The 16147-nt window shown below is 40.9% G+C and overlaps 1 long non-coding RNA gene across 1 annotated transcript; it reads left to right on the top strand.

The window, feature by feature from the left end:
- Positions 1–856: 856 nt before the first annotated feature.
- On the top strand, positions 857–13533 carry LOC115523996. The gene is made up of 3 exons (XR_003971901.1): positions 857–1105; positions 3465–3558; positions 13494–13533. It is a non-coding gene; the product is annotated as an uncharacterized LOC115523996 (long non-coding RNA).
- The last annotated feature ends 2614 nt before the right edge of the window (positions 13534–16147 follow it).

Raw genomic sequence — 16147 nt, 5'->3', positions numbered from 1 at the left:
AGAGGAAAGAGCATTTATGAGTAGGTGAAGTTGGATGTGGTAACAGGGCTGGTCAAGACTAATGCTAAAAATAAGAGCTCAGCTGGAAAATAGGAGTCAAAGGTAGCCAGACGTCTGGGGAGGTCACAACTGTGAACAGGATGGGCATTAGACAGGTGAAGGGTCAAGTCCAGGGCAAGCGAATTCTGTGTGCTTCTTCCTCTGAGAGTCAGCTGTACCAGGAGTTCTAGCACACTGAACCCACCAAAGTTGAAACATAAAGGTTTCTCTCAAGTGTTGCCAGGAACTCTCTTGTGACTCATTCCAGGTAGGATGTGAAAGATCATGCTCAACAAGCAGACACTTATGCTTATGTGTTTATTGCCCTCACTCTTTTCCCCTGATTCCCTTCTCCCTCTCTCCTCAGGATTTCCTTCTCTCACAGGCATGATGGGAACAGAGAGGGCTGAGGAGCCCTATTTCCTTGTGCTTTTGGACCTGAGGGGGCAATCTGCTTTATAAGCACCAATAAAACCTAAAGTGTTTTCTTCTCATTCCAGTGAAAATGTATCACAAATTAAACAGATTAGGTTTTGTTTCAGATAAATAAAATAAATGGTCTGCACCCAGTCTTGTGGGCCGGCAGTATGTTGATCACTTCTCATCTGTTAATCCTGGGTCTAAAGTTTCCTCTATTCTAGTCGACCGTTTTAATGCACTGCGTCCTGACTTCTTTGTACCAAATGCTCCATCACAGGGGACATTCCTCACCTTGGGTTTCAAAACCGTCAGCTTCAAGGAGGAAGCTGGTCCTGCAGGTGGTGGCTGAAGATTGCAAGGCCAACCTGAAACAGGCGGTTTTTTGTTTTTGTTTTTAAGAACTGAAATTGCTTGGCAAGTATTGGCAAGAAGCCTCGTACAAAAGGAGAGAAGAATTTGTTCCTGGCAGCTTTCAAACCAACAAAAAGCCGGCATTTGCGTTACAAACACATGTCCCCGAAGCTTTGTAGGCTCCTGCCCTCAGGAGGCAAGCAGTTTGCTCTTGGGTAGCAGCAACTCAATGTGCTTCAAAGGATTCCTTCTGATTCCTCATTCAGTGCAAGTTCTCCGACCCATGGAGGTCTCGGTAAGGCATCATCCCTAAGAGCAGAAACCACATAGATGGCAGAAGGAAAAGACCTTTGGCTTCCCTTCACACCAAAATTGTTCCATTTTTGTTGTTTCTGCATTAGTGGTTTTTCTGCTTCCGTTTTGTGACTCTCTAATTCTGTAGCTAGTTTTCTTCACTTCGTACCTTCTCTTTCCTGCTCCTTTGAATTCTACTTGCTCCAGCTCTGGGGCAGCCTTAGACGGGTTTGGGGAGCCTGGGACCAAACAAAAACTAAAAATGTAGGGCAAGCTGAGTCCAGAGGTCACACGGGAACAGGAAGACCCGAAACACAAAGGCCCCAGAGGTGGGTTGAGCATGAGGCAAGTGACTAAGCTAGATTCGTAGAATATAGGCCAGATGAGAAAGCCAGGAACAAACAGCAAATAAAAAAAAAAAAAAAATACAAGCTAAAGACAGGGTTCAACGTTTTTTATTTATTTTTTTGGGACAGAGAGAGACAGAGCGTGAACAGGGGAGGGGCAGAGAGAGAGGGAGACACAGAATCGGAAACAGGCTCCAGGCTCCGAGCCATCAGCCCAGAGCCCAACGCGGGGCTCGAACTCACGGACCGCGAGATCGTGACCTGGCTGAAGTCGGACGCTTAACCGACTGCGCCACCCAGGCGCCCCTAAAGACAGGGTTCAAAGTAGGAGTACAGAGAACCATGAGCCCAATTTCAGAGGTAAATTCACAAGGAATGTCCTTTCAGCTACTAGAGTAACTACCATTGAATTGAACACCTACCATGTACCAGACACTCTGCTTGAGGCTTTATACACATCATAACTCTGCAGGGTTTAGCCTATTGATCTCTAAAGTGCAGATGAAGACGCCAAAGCTCAGAAATGGAAGCTCCTTGGCCGCATGGCACTTTGGTAATGTGTAGTGACTATAAGCCATCCTCTTCCCGTTGGTTTCCTTTACTCAATAGGCTTCTGATGATCTGGATCTGGATACTCTTATCAAAGGAAAAATGGTCCAATGGTTGTGTAAAGATGGGTGCTGCTCTAGACTCCCTACACACATTTCTGTACATTCATATAAAGGACTGCCCAAGGCATGAGTAGGTTAGGCAATGGGGTACTGATGTGGTTGGAGGGGTAAAGAGAGAACCAACTATCTCAATCTCACTTCAACCCTCAGGTTCCAGGGTTAGACAGTCTTTACGTTAAAATTAATCTTTTGGAAAGGGAATGCAGTGAACGATGCACAAACTTCCGTCAGATCTCCTGGTCTTTCACTGGAGTTCTATCACTTACTAGTTGCTTGATCTTAGCCATGCTTCTTAACAGCTCTTTGCCTGTTTCCCCCTATGTGAGATGCCAATAATAATATCCAATTTATTTGCTGGTTGCTGTTTTAATCCAGGCAAAATGAGAAAATTCAGTCCTTGACAACCACTAAACATTTATTCTTATTATCACTATTAGGAAGAGTCTTTAGGTCTATATTAAAACCACATAACCTAGGAACACAACTTAAAACAAAACCAGCATCTCCAAAATTTGGGCTGGCAAGCTCATCCAAAGCAAGATTTCCGGGTGAAATGGATGATTGGCCCTTCTCTTTGGGATTCTCTTTTTTTAAATGCTATTTCCTTTTTCTTAGAATAGATTCTTGTGAAGCAGAGGCAGGGTGAGTGCCATTTGAGGATATCTGGAGACACTTCTAGTTGTCAACTGGGACAGGGCCTTCCTACTGGCATCTAGTGAGTAGAGGTCAGGGATACTTCTAAAATCTTACAATGTACAAAAATTACATGACCTAAAATGTCAGTAATAAGGTTGAAAAATTCTGAGGTAGAAAAAGTGTGGGGAGAAATATGTAAAACACTCCTAGATGCTATATGCAAATGTTTTTCTCTTCTTTCATATTTCATAGATGTTATGGCCTCTCAAAATTCTTAAATGGAACTGAATATATTTTTTAAGATCTTACATTTTTCTAAAATTTTATGTTTTCTCAATGTTTGGCTCTCCTATCTTTGATGTCGCCCATGTTGTTGTTTTCTTCAAATGCTGCATGATTCCATGCTATCTATTAATATTTATAAACGAGGGTCTGCATCAGCAGGTCTCGACCTTGGCAGCACATTAGGCCTGTGGACCCCAGTCTTCGGGGTGCCACATTGCCATTGTTTTCATTCCTGCCCTCCCTACAGACAATTGTAGACAAATGACCATCATCTTGATTTCGACTGGTGTTGAATAAGGCTAGCTAGCTTCAGAGATCCTGCTTAGCCTAGATCAGGAAGGCTCACACCGGGAAGCAGTTGCCATCTTCTCTGTTTCTCTTGTGTTAATGTTAAGAGGTGCTTCCTCTATTCTCTCGGAAGGTACAGGAGGGGAAGAAAGTAGGTCAGTGGCATCTACCTCAGGACTGGCCCATTGGAAGATGTACCTTGCACCTGGGGCAGCAATAAAGTCAAGGTAAAAATAGTTTATTTCTCTATACAGATACTCTTGTGAGGGACTCTAGGGATCCAGAATAGCAGTGATGTAACACATATCTGAGATAAAGAGCTCTTCAGTGAGGATGAGGAGGAATAAATTAATGGTTTATCCAGGTAATAATTTGCTTTTATTACATTTTGTGGAAACAGGTATCCCCTAAAAAACATTCTTCTTCATGGGCTAAAATTCATTCACTGTATATTAATTGAGCAGTTACTATGTCCCAGGAACAACCTGAGCACTGAGGATACAAAGGACAAGTCAGAACAATTCCCTGGTCTCATGGAACTTGTATTCTAGAACTGCATTGTCCAATACAGTAGCAACTGGCACAAAACTTATTTAAATTTGAATTAATTAAAATAAAATAAAATCTAAACTTCAGTCTCTCATACTAGCCATACTTTAAGTCTCCAGTAGCAATGGGTGGCTAACGACTACCATACTAGACCACACATAGAACATTTCCATCATTGCAGGAAGTTCTATTGAGCAGTGCTACCTACAGAGGGCTTACAACCTAGAGAAGTCTCCACCTTTAGTCTCCCACTTCGGCTTTGAGGAGTCCTTTGTAGGAATGGGTTAAAAGACAGATAGGTTTTCATGGATATAATGGCTAACCAATTAGATAGACATTCCTCTAAGTATTTTCAAATACAAACTCATTCAGTCTACACAAAAGCCTAATGAGGTAGGTATGATTATTATTTTTATTTAAGAGTCAGGGAAATTAAGTCAAGGAGAGATTAAATAACTTGCCCAAAATTTTAGCTTATCTTGGTCAAAAAATTTCTAATGGTTTTACAGACTTCAAATCTCTGTGACCACATCGTAAAAGCTTTATTCCTTTCTCAAGTCACAAGGCAACCAATCGTTCAGTGAAGGCTAGTGTCCTACCTAGAAGCTTGAACAACTTTTAGGTTCTCTGAATCCTCTTGTGGATCTTCTGCATCTAGGCAGGAGGCAGAGTAAGAAAAAGGTTAAAACAGGGCTTGCTAACCTCAGCATTTTTGACATATTGGGCTGGATGATTCTTTGTTGTTTTGTGCACTGTAAGATATTTAGCAGTATTTCTGGCCCCACCCACTACATGCCAATAGAATTCTCCCCCAATTGTAACAACCGAAATGTTTTCAAAAATTCTGGAGGTGGAGAGGGGAGGCAAAAATCACACCCTCTCCAGTTGAGAACACTGGCTTAAAGGATCACTCCAGAGGTTTCAGAGGCCAGGCTAGAAGCGGTCATGTTCCTTTCACCCAGATTCTGTTGACCAGACCTCAGATATGGCCACACTTAACTGGGAGTGGGCTAGAAAATGTAATCCAGTGATGCACCTGGGAGAAGAGGAGATCAGAGTTGAACCATGTGGAATCTGCTTGAGGAGCATACACCTCAGAAAACATACCAAAAGCTTCAGAGAAATTTGCAGAGATTTGCACAGCATTCTAGATATATTGGAGACAAAAATATACCATTAATGCAGTTTTTTTTCGTGGCTAATCTCGTCACCCTAGGTAAGACTCCCAGAATAAAAAGTTAATGCAATAAAACACTAGGTGTCATGTTTCCTAGGTGGACATATTCATCAGATCACACCGAAAAGCAATCAACATTTTGCAATGACCCGTGAGAACATTGAGCATATGCAGGGTAGGAATGAGGCTGCGATAATGAGAATGTTCCATGAGGCCGTCCAGCCTTAATTACCTTCCAGAAATATGACTATCTGTAATATGTATGGCCAGGAGTGCAAGGAAGACAGAAATACATTTCTGGAAGATGGAGATGGAGAAGTAAAGAATCTTTGGATAAATGTCACAGATAGTGGAGCTTTGTAAATAGGGAGAGGTTGCCATTCATTTATTGCTGACAGTTTAAAGAATATCCTGGCTTAGTCTACAGAAGTGTTGAGAAGTTGATTAATAGGTGTCATTGTCTACCATACCACGTGAAGCACTAACATTGTTGTAAGGCAAAGTAGGTTAGTTCATACCACTCTGTACAGAAAAAAAATACATACCATTTATAAGCACCATCTAAATTACAGTTGGCTCCTGTTGGTGCATTACAAATCTTTAAATATCCCTTATTTTTCCTGCTTTATCACAGCCAAATAAAGTCAAAATGCTTCTTGAGTTTTTATTACACGGTTTGAGGGAAATTATTTTTCAGCTGCCTAGTTTGGACATTTTTCTCCTCACTATGTAATCATATTGAAAAGAACTAGAAACTCTCAAGTTTCCACCAACTGGCACCAAACCAAACTCAGAAGCCAAAGTTGGCTCCCCAACCGCACTTAGCTCCACCCTACCCAACCCCTGCCCTAAGTAAAAGACGGCCACATTACATCTCTGTGCCAGTAAAAATCAATCAAACCCAAACTAAGTCATTGGGTTGAAAAAAAAATGTATCCAATAAATTCATATAAAAGCCTGTATCTTACTAAAGTTATTGATAGCCTACCTCTTCTGAAGTTAATGATTACATCTTATTCATTTTATGAAAAACCTCTATTTCTTTGAAAAGATAAACACAGGGAGCATATGGTAAATGAAGAAAAGAGGGAAAGGATGGGAAAAGAGAAGGAAAAGGGCAAGTAAGATATTCTGAGCAGTGGCTAAGTCACAGGGAGAGGAAGACTCTTTTCCAGGGTTACACAACAGACCTCTTCAGTTACATTTTCCAGAGAGTGGAAAATAAGGTCACAAAGAGTTACAAAATTATACCAGCTGATAACCAGAGGCAATGACTTTTCCCTAGGTATTTTTAGTAAAAAACAAATCCGTAACCACAGCTAATTAATAGCTACATGCCTACATACACCAACTCACCAAATATTCATTGTGAAATGCTATATGCAAAATATTCTCCTAGATTGGCAAATAATGGGTGGAGAAGGTGAGAAAAATAAAAAAAAAATTTTTCTCAATAAACTCGAAATGTAGTGGGGATGTAAGATAAATATACAACTAAACCAAATACAGTAAAGAAGAGAAGAATAGGGAAGAGAGAGACCAGGCAGAGAAAAAGATACTGAAGGTTTGAAATTGCCTGACGCAGTGAAGAAATGTGGCATAGCTTTTAAAAATTAGGCTGCTGAAGAAGCAGTGCTTTATGGCAAAATTAAGAGTGTCCCCTCTCTGGGAAAGATCATACTTGACTCTGGATTATAATGAAATGGAAATTTTAGGGTACTAAGAGGAAAACCATAAGGTTTTACATGGACTTTATTACCCGTCACATGTAGCGCCAAGCCCATCCCCAGCAATTGCTCACGTGGCTTCCTGCCTTTTGCCTGAAAGCAGAGTTCTTCATTCCTCCAATGGCCCAACACTGCTTCCTCAGTGACCTGAGGCAGACTGCAAAAGAAAGTGTGCCTTGTGTAGCATGGTGCCATCCAATGACTACCCACCTGTCTAATTTGGAACACTGGGAGCAGGTTTCTCTTTCTCCTTTCAAGATACAAAAAGCAAGCAAACGGAGTTTTTAAGCCAAAAGGACCTCTCTCTCCTTGGTGCGAAATGCAGCCTGTCTCTCGAACACTTACAGTGTGATGGTTAAAAGAATAGACTTTGGAGTTAGACAGTTTGGGTATGAATTTTGGTCTATTGTGTGACCTTGGACAAGTTTCTTTACTTATCGTCAGTTTCTTCACCTATATGGCTAATAATAGTACCTACTTCATAGGGTCATAGAGGACTAAAAATAATGGATGCAAGGAATTTGTAACACCAGACCTACAGTAAGAGTTTAATAAATGCTGCTTATTAATAATATTGCTTTAGAAAAAGAGCTAATAATAACATCATGCTAATTCTTTGTCTTTCCCAGAAGAAGCAAAAATTAGGGGTGTCAGGGTATCACAGATCCCACGGGGGCCTCTTTCTGAGCATCTCTCAGTAGGCAAACACTGAATCAATAATGGCCCAAAGACCAGATGCAGCTCTGTTTGCCCTAGGAGTGTGGCATCCTGCCACCAGATTCTTTCTCTCCAACAAGAGTATCGTACATATGGCCATCAGAGGAAGACAGTAGCACTAAGCTTGGGTGCCACTGTTTCTCTGGCTACTCCCAAGATGTTATCCCTGATTTCCATTAACCAGCTCAAGTAGCAACCTATCCCAGATTTGTGTCCTGGAAAGTTGATGAGTATTCTTCCCTTCACAGTATCTTTATTCAGGTTATTGATAAAACATCAGACAGGATTTGGTCACGAACGAAAACATATACGTGGATTCTCTGCAAGTGTCGTTCAGTCCTTGCTCTGCAGACATGCGATTGCTTTGCTTTATTAGATTTCTCTCTGTGTCTTTCTCTCCATTTCCCTGCTATTCCCTTCTCTTCTTGTCATTACTTCATGACATATTATCATGTTAGTCTATTTATTTTGAGAGAGAGAGAGATAGAGAGAGAGAGAGATAGCATGAGTGGGCGAGGGGTGGAAAGAAGGAGAGAGAGAATCCCCAGGTACCCCTGTTCAAGTTTTTTTTTTTTTAAGTCACCATCTCCCAACCATGCCACATAGGCAATTACCCTACGAATTTTTAATTCATATATTAAATGAATGTGGATGCATGTGTTTGTAAATGCACAAGTGTTCTAATTAAATTTTGAAATATGATGTTCGTAAATTAAGTTCAAAATGTGTACTATTTTTCCATGCACATGTGTTTTTTAATATATAGTTGACATTGTTATGTACCTCATCCTGTTTCTTGCTGTTTTTCATTCAATACTATCTTTTTTAGTTCTCTACAGGTTGCTATGTCTATTTCCCCTCTGATCTAACTGCTGCAGAATGCTCCTTGGTATTCTTTTACCACATTTTAGTCATTTGCTTTCCTCCACACCCTGATCACCTCCAATTCCCTATCATTACCAAAACAGCTACAATAAATCTGTATAGACCTGTGTAAGATTCTGCTCACGGAAAGCTGCCACGTTGCTTTCCAGCATGACCGCACCATCCAAAGCAGTAGAGTTATCACACTCCATGGCACGTGTTACAGTCGGAAGCCCCATTCCTGTTATCTCTTCACAATGATGTTCATGAAATGGCATTGACCACCTTGTGCTAAATGTCAAGTTCTATTAGTTTGCACCCTCTCTCTAGGATTGTAAGGCAGGACCATAAATTCACTCATTGATTCTCTTCCGTGGTATTCACTTGTCGGAATAACCACTTTGCTATGGTTCCTCCAATGTCCTGTCAGTTAATCACCAAACCTTTAGAGCTTTGTCTATGCTTTCTCTTTTTCTCTCTTGTTCGTTCACATTTCGGATTAAATCTCATTGTAACAGGTTAGGAATTCTCCTGTCAAACACAGTTTTCCTTTTTTTCGTGGGCTGCACTTCATCCCTTGCCAAGGCTCAGATGTTCTGGCATGAAAAGCTGTGGTCTAAAACACTTTAAAACCATTTCTGTGGCCAATGGTTCACTTCCCCCAATGCCTTTTTTCTCATCCAAATTCTCCAAATGCTTCAATTTGTAGCCCGGACTTCAAAATCACCAGTGATGTGTTCCAGATTTCTTTGGCTCCTTTATTATTAATTCCCAAAGAGATCAGCAAAACAGTCAGTAGTCGGTGGGTTTGAGGATAGAGTCAATTGCTGCTGCTACTTTTTTCAGAAGACTCACTCACCCCTTCCTCTGAGTCACTTTTTCTACACATTAACGTCTTTATGTTGGCTTCAATTCCATTCATTTGCTTGGGATAATTTTTCCTCCTGACTTCTCTCTTGGATTACTTTCTCTATCCTGTTGAAACCAGGATGGTGTTTCCCCATTATAACTGTCCACCTAACTCAGAAGTTTAAAAACATAGTTTGTTTTATAACGTCACATGAGTCTTGCGATTCCAAGTCCCCATTTGTTACAATGGCAGAAAACTAAGCCAGCCACTTTCACAAACTTACTCTTATCTAGTCAAATTCAAAATTATTACCCCACCAACAGTGCAGTTCACACTAATGCATCTTTCTCTTTTTCTCCAAACTGGTCTGGGACCAACTGCCCTGGAGAGAACAAAGGGGGGTCTCTCGCCTTCTCAATATCTGTCCTGTACTGTCTGTCCACGGGTTCTCCAATCTCACGCAGCCCGGTCCCAGATCAGCACCTGACATTGGCAGGTAAAAATTGGCGGGTCTCTGACCACCATTCTCTCCCTAAGAAGATCTGTGGTTCAGTTGATTGCAGGAAGCACATCCACTTCTGCCTCTCACCTCAGGTAAATAAGCATCCCCTGGGGGCGCCTGGGTGGTTCAGTTGGTTAAGTGCTCAGGTCATGATCTCAGGGTTCTCAAGCCCTGTGTTGGGCTCTGTGCTGACAGCTCAGAGCCTGGAGCTTGCTTCAGATTCTGTGTCTCCCTCTATCTCTCTGCCTCTTCTCTGCTTGCGCTCTGTCTCTATCTCAAAAATAAATAAAACATTAAAAAAATGTTTTTTTAATAAAAAAAATAAGCATCCCCTGGTGTCTATCTATCTACCTGATTGGCCTGATGGGCTCTCAGAGTTGGTGAATAAATGAATACTACTAGCAGCTAACATCAAAGGCTCTCTGGAGCCATAAGGATATTACGAAATCCCACAAATTGGCAACCTCGGAGATAAACTGGGGGTGGCAAATTAGGGAATCTTTGCTCCCTTTTGAGCCTAGCTGCTCTGTTTCCACATATCCCTGCAAGTCTAAGGCTGTGCTCACAAAATTCATTTTCGGCATGGTATTGCTTTAGCCGCTGCTCTTTGCAGGCAGACCTATCCAGTAACTCCCTCACCCCACCCCACTCTCACTAGCACGCACGTACCAAAATCCCCACCACCACTACCAGCCCTCTCTGTTTTACATTTTAAAGCATTTTTTCTTTGGCCTTCTTCTGCAGCTGATCAGTGCCTCCTCCGAGAGCAGGGAATGGAAATGGAGCAGGCACTGAGAGGATTTCCTTTGAATTTAGTCATTTGGATTCTGGGTCATTATCTTTGAGGTTGTTTGTATCCGGAACAACCATTTATTTCCCAGTAAACTCCCCAGTGGTGGAGAATGGAATTGGTAGGGGCACATTCCACTACAAATGTATGGATCACCTTGCTACAAGTCCTCTCTGCAAAGCCAGCTGGAAGAAAGACCTTATGCAAATGACTTCTCCTCTATTTGCAAAACGAGCTCTTGAAATTTCACACCCAGTTAAATCCCCTTTGGTGAAAAACTCCAAAAATCTGCTCCTGAAATGTAGTGATTTACACTACTGCAGAAACCCCATCAGATAGTAGGCAGAGGATACTGAATTCAGAGTAGGACTACGGGGGTACCCAGTGTAGGCATAAAGCATGAAACACCAGGCCTGGCTCAGCCCCTTCCAGGATGCTGTTAGGTAGGTTTTTGTAGTAAGTATGACTGGTCTTTACTGATTCTAAACAAAAGTAATAAACTTCCACTTCTATTAAGAGCCAAAGGAACTTCCAGATTCTTCATAATATAATCCAAATAATTTGAATATCTTCTTTTTACTGTGCTCGTCATTTTCCTATTTGATATATATTTTAAGCATCTTGTCTATATCATCATGCACCATTATGTATATATAATAGAGGGTAAGCATTGAAGGAAGCATTTAGGGGCTTTATTTTTTATAAGATTTTTATTATAAAGTATGGAACCTCCTCTTATTAGGAAACTTAGTAAAAGGCTTAGAAATGTACAGAGATTACTAGATGTCCCCCTTGATTTTCTCTTACCATTGTAACAAATTACCACAAACCTAGTCTATGAAAACAGCACAAATTTATCATCTTATACTTAGGGAAGCCCGAAGTCTGAAATGGGTCTTACTGAGCCAAAATCCGAGGGTCTGCAGGACTACATTGCCTCTGGAGGACCTAGGGGAGAATCTATTTCCTTGCCTTTCCCAGCTTTTGGTGGCCACCTGCATTTCTTGGCTAGTGGACCGTTCCTCCAACTTCAAAGTCAGCAGGGCAGTATCTTCAAATCTCTGGCATTTGACCCACTCCTTTGCTTCCTTTTTTTCCACTGTAAAGGACCTTGTAGTTATATCAGTCTCACCTGAATAACTCAGGACAATTTCCTTAACCTAAAACCATCTGATTAGCAAACAATTCCATCTGCAATCTTAATGCTCCTTTTCCGCGTGACATGACATAGTCACGTGTTCTGGAATTAGGGCTTGGACATGGTGGGTGGGTGGGGGGGGGCATTATTCTGCCTACCCTGGCAATAGATAACTCATTGTTATCTATTTAGTGGACACTCTGGGTGTATCTGATTCTACATAGATGTCCTCCTTGTCTTTGACAAGGTTATTTTACAACTCTGCAAGTTGGAGAATGAGAGCAATGACAACAATATTCTATAGAAATACAAATAAATTCTGTCTAATCAATATGTACTTCTGCCCTCTAGAAAATATTATTCCAAATTACATTTTATTGCTCTAATACTAATTCTGAGGTTGTTAATAAATGTTCCCTGAAAGAAGGGGTTTATTTTATTTTATTTTAAAGTTTGTTTGTTTATTTTGAGAGAGAGAGAGAGAAAGAGAGAACAAACAGGGGAGAGAGGCAGAGGGAGAGAGAGAGAGAATCCCAAGCAGACTTCACACTCAGTACATGGCCAAGACAAGTCTCCATCAAAAGACAGTGAGATCATGACCTGAGCCGAAATCAAGAGTTACACACTTAACCCACTGAGCCATCCAGGATCCCCAAGAAGGGTTTTATTTTTAAATAAAATTTGAGGAAAACTTTTTATTCACAGAAACTCTCACAGGGTTAATATTCCATGTAAACATTTTAGAAAATTCTATTCTAGATTATTGGATTGTTTCCACATTGTGAACAAATAACAAACCAGTAGCCAAAATCTCATACAATTATAATGTCCATGTCAAAAAAACAAATTGTTCTCCATATAGTTGTGGGTCCATTTCTGTGTTTTCTATTCTGTTCCATTGATCCATGTGTTTGTTTTTGTGCTAGCACCATACTGTCTTGATGATTACAGCTTTGTAATATAGCTTAAAGTCTGGGATTGTGATTGATGCCTCTGCTTTGCTTTTTTTTTTTTTTTTTCAAGATTGCTTTGGCTATTTGGGATCTTTTGTGGTTCCATACAAATTTTAGGATTGTTTGTTCTAGCTCTGTGAAAAATGCCGGTGATATTTTGGTAAGAATTGCATTCAATGTGTAGATTGCTTTGGAATCTGAATGTTTATAGCAGCAGTATCAACAAATACCCAAATTATGGAAAGAACCCAAATGTCCATCAACTGATGAATGGATAAAGGAGATGTGATATATATATATATATATATATATATATATACACACACACACACATGCACACACACACATGTATATACATACACATATGTATATGTGTATGTATGTAAATATATGCATGTATATATACATATATATGTGTATATATATGTGATGGAATATTACTCAACCATAAAAAAGAATGAAACCTTGCCATTTACAATGATGTGGATGGAACTAGAGTGTATTATGCTAAGCAAAATAAGTCAGCTGAGAAAGAAAAAATACCATATGATTTTACTCTTACGTGGAATTTGAGAAACAAGACAGATGAACATAGGGGGGATAAAGAGAGGGAGAGTGGCAAACCATAGAACAGACAAAATCTTAACTATAGAGAACAAACTGAGGGTTGCTGAGCGGGGGGGGGAGGTGTGTAGAGGGGTGTTGGGTGGGGGGATGGTCTAAATGGGGGATGGGTATTAAGAGGGCACTTGTGATAAACACTGGGTGTTGTATGTGAGTGATGAATCATTAAATTCTACTCCTGAAACTAATATCATACTGTATGTTAACTAACTAGAATTTATTTATTTTTTAAAAATTTTTTTTCAACGTTTTTTATTTATTTTTGGGACAGAAAGAGACACAGCATGAACGGGGGAGGGGCAGAGAGAGAGGGAGACACAGAATCGGAAACAGGCTCCAGGCTCCGAGCCATCAGCCCAGAGCCCGACGCGGGGCTCGAACTCACGGACTGCGAGATCGTGACCTGGCTGAAGTCAGACGCTTAACCGACTGCGCTACCCAGGCGCCCCTAACTAACTAGAATTTAAATAAAAAACTTGAAACAACAAAAAAAGAAAGTTTAGAAATACTGGTCTACCCAACTTCAAAATGCTCTTGGGTGTCTTTAACTAAAACCTGCTTGCAGCCAAGGGGGTTGTAGGTATATGGGTATATCTCAGAACTGAGGCTATCTCTAATTTGCATTTCATTTGATGTTGTTTAGATATTAAAGAGGTTGAGGTTGGATTTAGGGTGCCAAATTATTGCTTTATAACAGATCATCAGTGATTCCAAAACTCATGTTCGTTACCTAGGTTTCCACCTTCTTGGTAACAGAGGACCCGGCAGCTGGTAGGCGGATATCTCTTTGGTGATTATGAATCAAAGAAGGGTGAGGTGTGCAGTCTTTCAGATCAAGTAAGATAGCAAACGCTAATATTATTAGATGTCTAGCATTTCCAGGCACTGTGCGAACACTGTGCATGACTTCATTTAATACCTAAACTAGTAATATCCTCATTTTACTAAAAAAGAAACCCAAGCATAGAGCCAGTGAGTCACTTGTTCAAAGTCACATGGTGTGTGAATGGCTGAGCTGGGACGGAGACCCACACAATATCAAGAGTTGTGATACACAGGCCCACAGTACCTTAGCTGGTGAGGCCAGCTGTATTTCAGATTTCATCATTTCAAAGATTTCAAGAAGCAAACAGTTCATATAATGTACAATACCTCTAGTGGGAATGGGGTAGCATCTCGTGATCAAACACATGCTTAAGTCTGTAACAAAAAAATAGTCACACTGAGGTAAAGACTATAAATTGCCTCACCTCAATTCAGATCACATTTTGTTGTTAAATGAATCAGAAAACAGTTTCCATTTTCAGTATTTGGGATTTTGGAACTGTTCATAAAGGATTCTGGACCAGCGCTTACTTCCTTTTACATACCCAGCCCTGTTCACTAAATTTACTATCTCTCTCTTTCCCGGATAGTGCTGACACATGAATGCTGATTCTTACTTAGTTTAGGTTTTACCAGCACCAGCTTTCTAACGCCTTCCTTTATCAGGGCAAAATACAATTAGCCTCAAAGGGGAGTTCCAGGCCTCCAGTTTCATCCCCCTTTTTCTCATCACTTGGCCACACCCCAGTGCACCCACCTCTGGACATGTCAAGAAAGACTTTTATTGAGCCAACAGACTAAGAGTGTGTCTCTTTTTCTCATTATTTTCTTTCTTGGGAGTCTGTCTTCCCTCTACATACCAGGTACAATAGATGACCAGGAGTGGCTCCTGGCCATGGCCTACCCTGCCCTGCCTTGCCCTGCCCTGAGAGAGCATAGGGTGGGCAGTGCAGATACACCGGTGACCTACAGACTTTAGGAAGATACAGACCGTGCTTCTCTTTTACTTGGCAGGCTTCTGTACTGCTTTTCCTTAGCATCGGCATGGTACAATTGAGAAGACAGAGGCTCTGGTCTGAGCCCAAAAGAAAATGAAAAAAAGTAGACCTTCCTTAAATGTACCGGAGGGAAGACTCCACATTCTCAGCTTGGTTCACCAGGCCATCCCATTAGAATTTGGGATAAAAGTTCACAGAAGCAACCATACGTGTTCTGGTTTTGCCCCTGATGCCTATGTCCCACACGAACTTCAGAGGGACATAGCTATAGTAAGACTGTTAGCTAGGTCCCTGGACAAATACTGTCTCATTCCCATTTAGACACATGTATAAATATAATTGTCTAGGTGGAGGCTTTCTTAGTTTCAGTTGCACACCAGGCCTGCTTCCTTCTGTAGTACCTTGCACCCCTCATTTGGGTGTCTTTTATGCCCGTGTTTACGGAACTCTCTCGGGTATTTCTGAAGATAGCTGCGAGTATTGCATTCATTTGTGAGTTATGTTTTACCAGTTTAGCTCTCAGAGGGTAACTGTGCACCCAGAGTTGGTATTCAGATCCCTGAACAATTAGAATGACATAAGCAGCAGCCAATTAGAGCAAATGCTAGCTACAACCAACAAAAAGGGCTGTGCTGATCCACACGGGTGGAGTCTCCTTCTGGCTGGTGTATATCCATGTAAGAAACTAGCCTACGATTCTATTCTCATTCTTACTCCTTCTTTGGCTCACTTAGGAAGCGTGTCTTCATGTAACATTGAGGAAGGACAGTCAGAAATTTCCTACTTCAGTAAAGCCATTATAATACATGCTTCTGTGAGAAGAAACAAGTAAACAAAAACAAAACAAAAAGAAAACAGTGGTAGTTTTAATTATTCTTAACACTTACATGTAGTATGAAAGGAGCTTTTTTTATTTTTCTGATAGAAGCTGATATCTCTATGTGGAAGGCAGGATGTGGCCTCTACAAATCTGCTTTTACTACTGAAAGGACAGGTCTTAAGAGATGAGCTTCAGCTCACAAACAATTGCGGCTGGAGCCGTTCAGATTATTCACTCTAGAAAGCTCCAAAAATATATTTCCTAAACCTGCTGGTCATAACC

This window comes from Lynx canadensis, chromosome C2, assembly GCF_007474595.2.
Source record: "Lynx canadensis isolate LIC74 chromosome C2, mLynCan4.pri.v2, whole genome shotgun sequence".
NCBI lineage: Eukaryota > Metazoa > Chordata > Mammalia > Carnivora > Felidae > Lynx > Lynx canadensis.
Note: the sequence above shows the minus strand (reverse complement) of the source record. Positions and strands in the feature narration are given on the sequence as shown.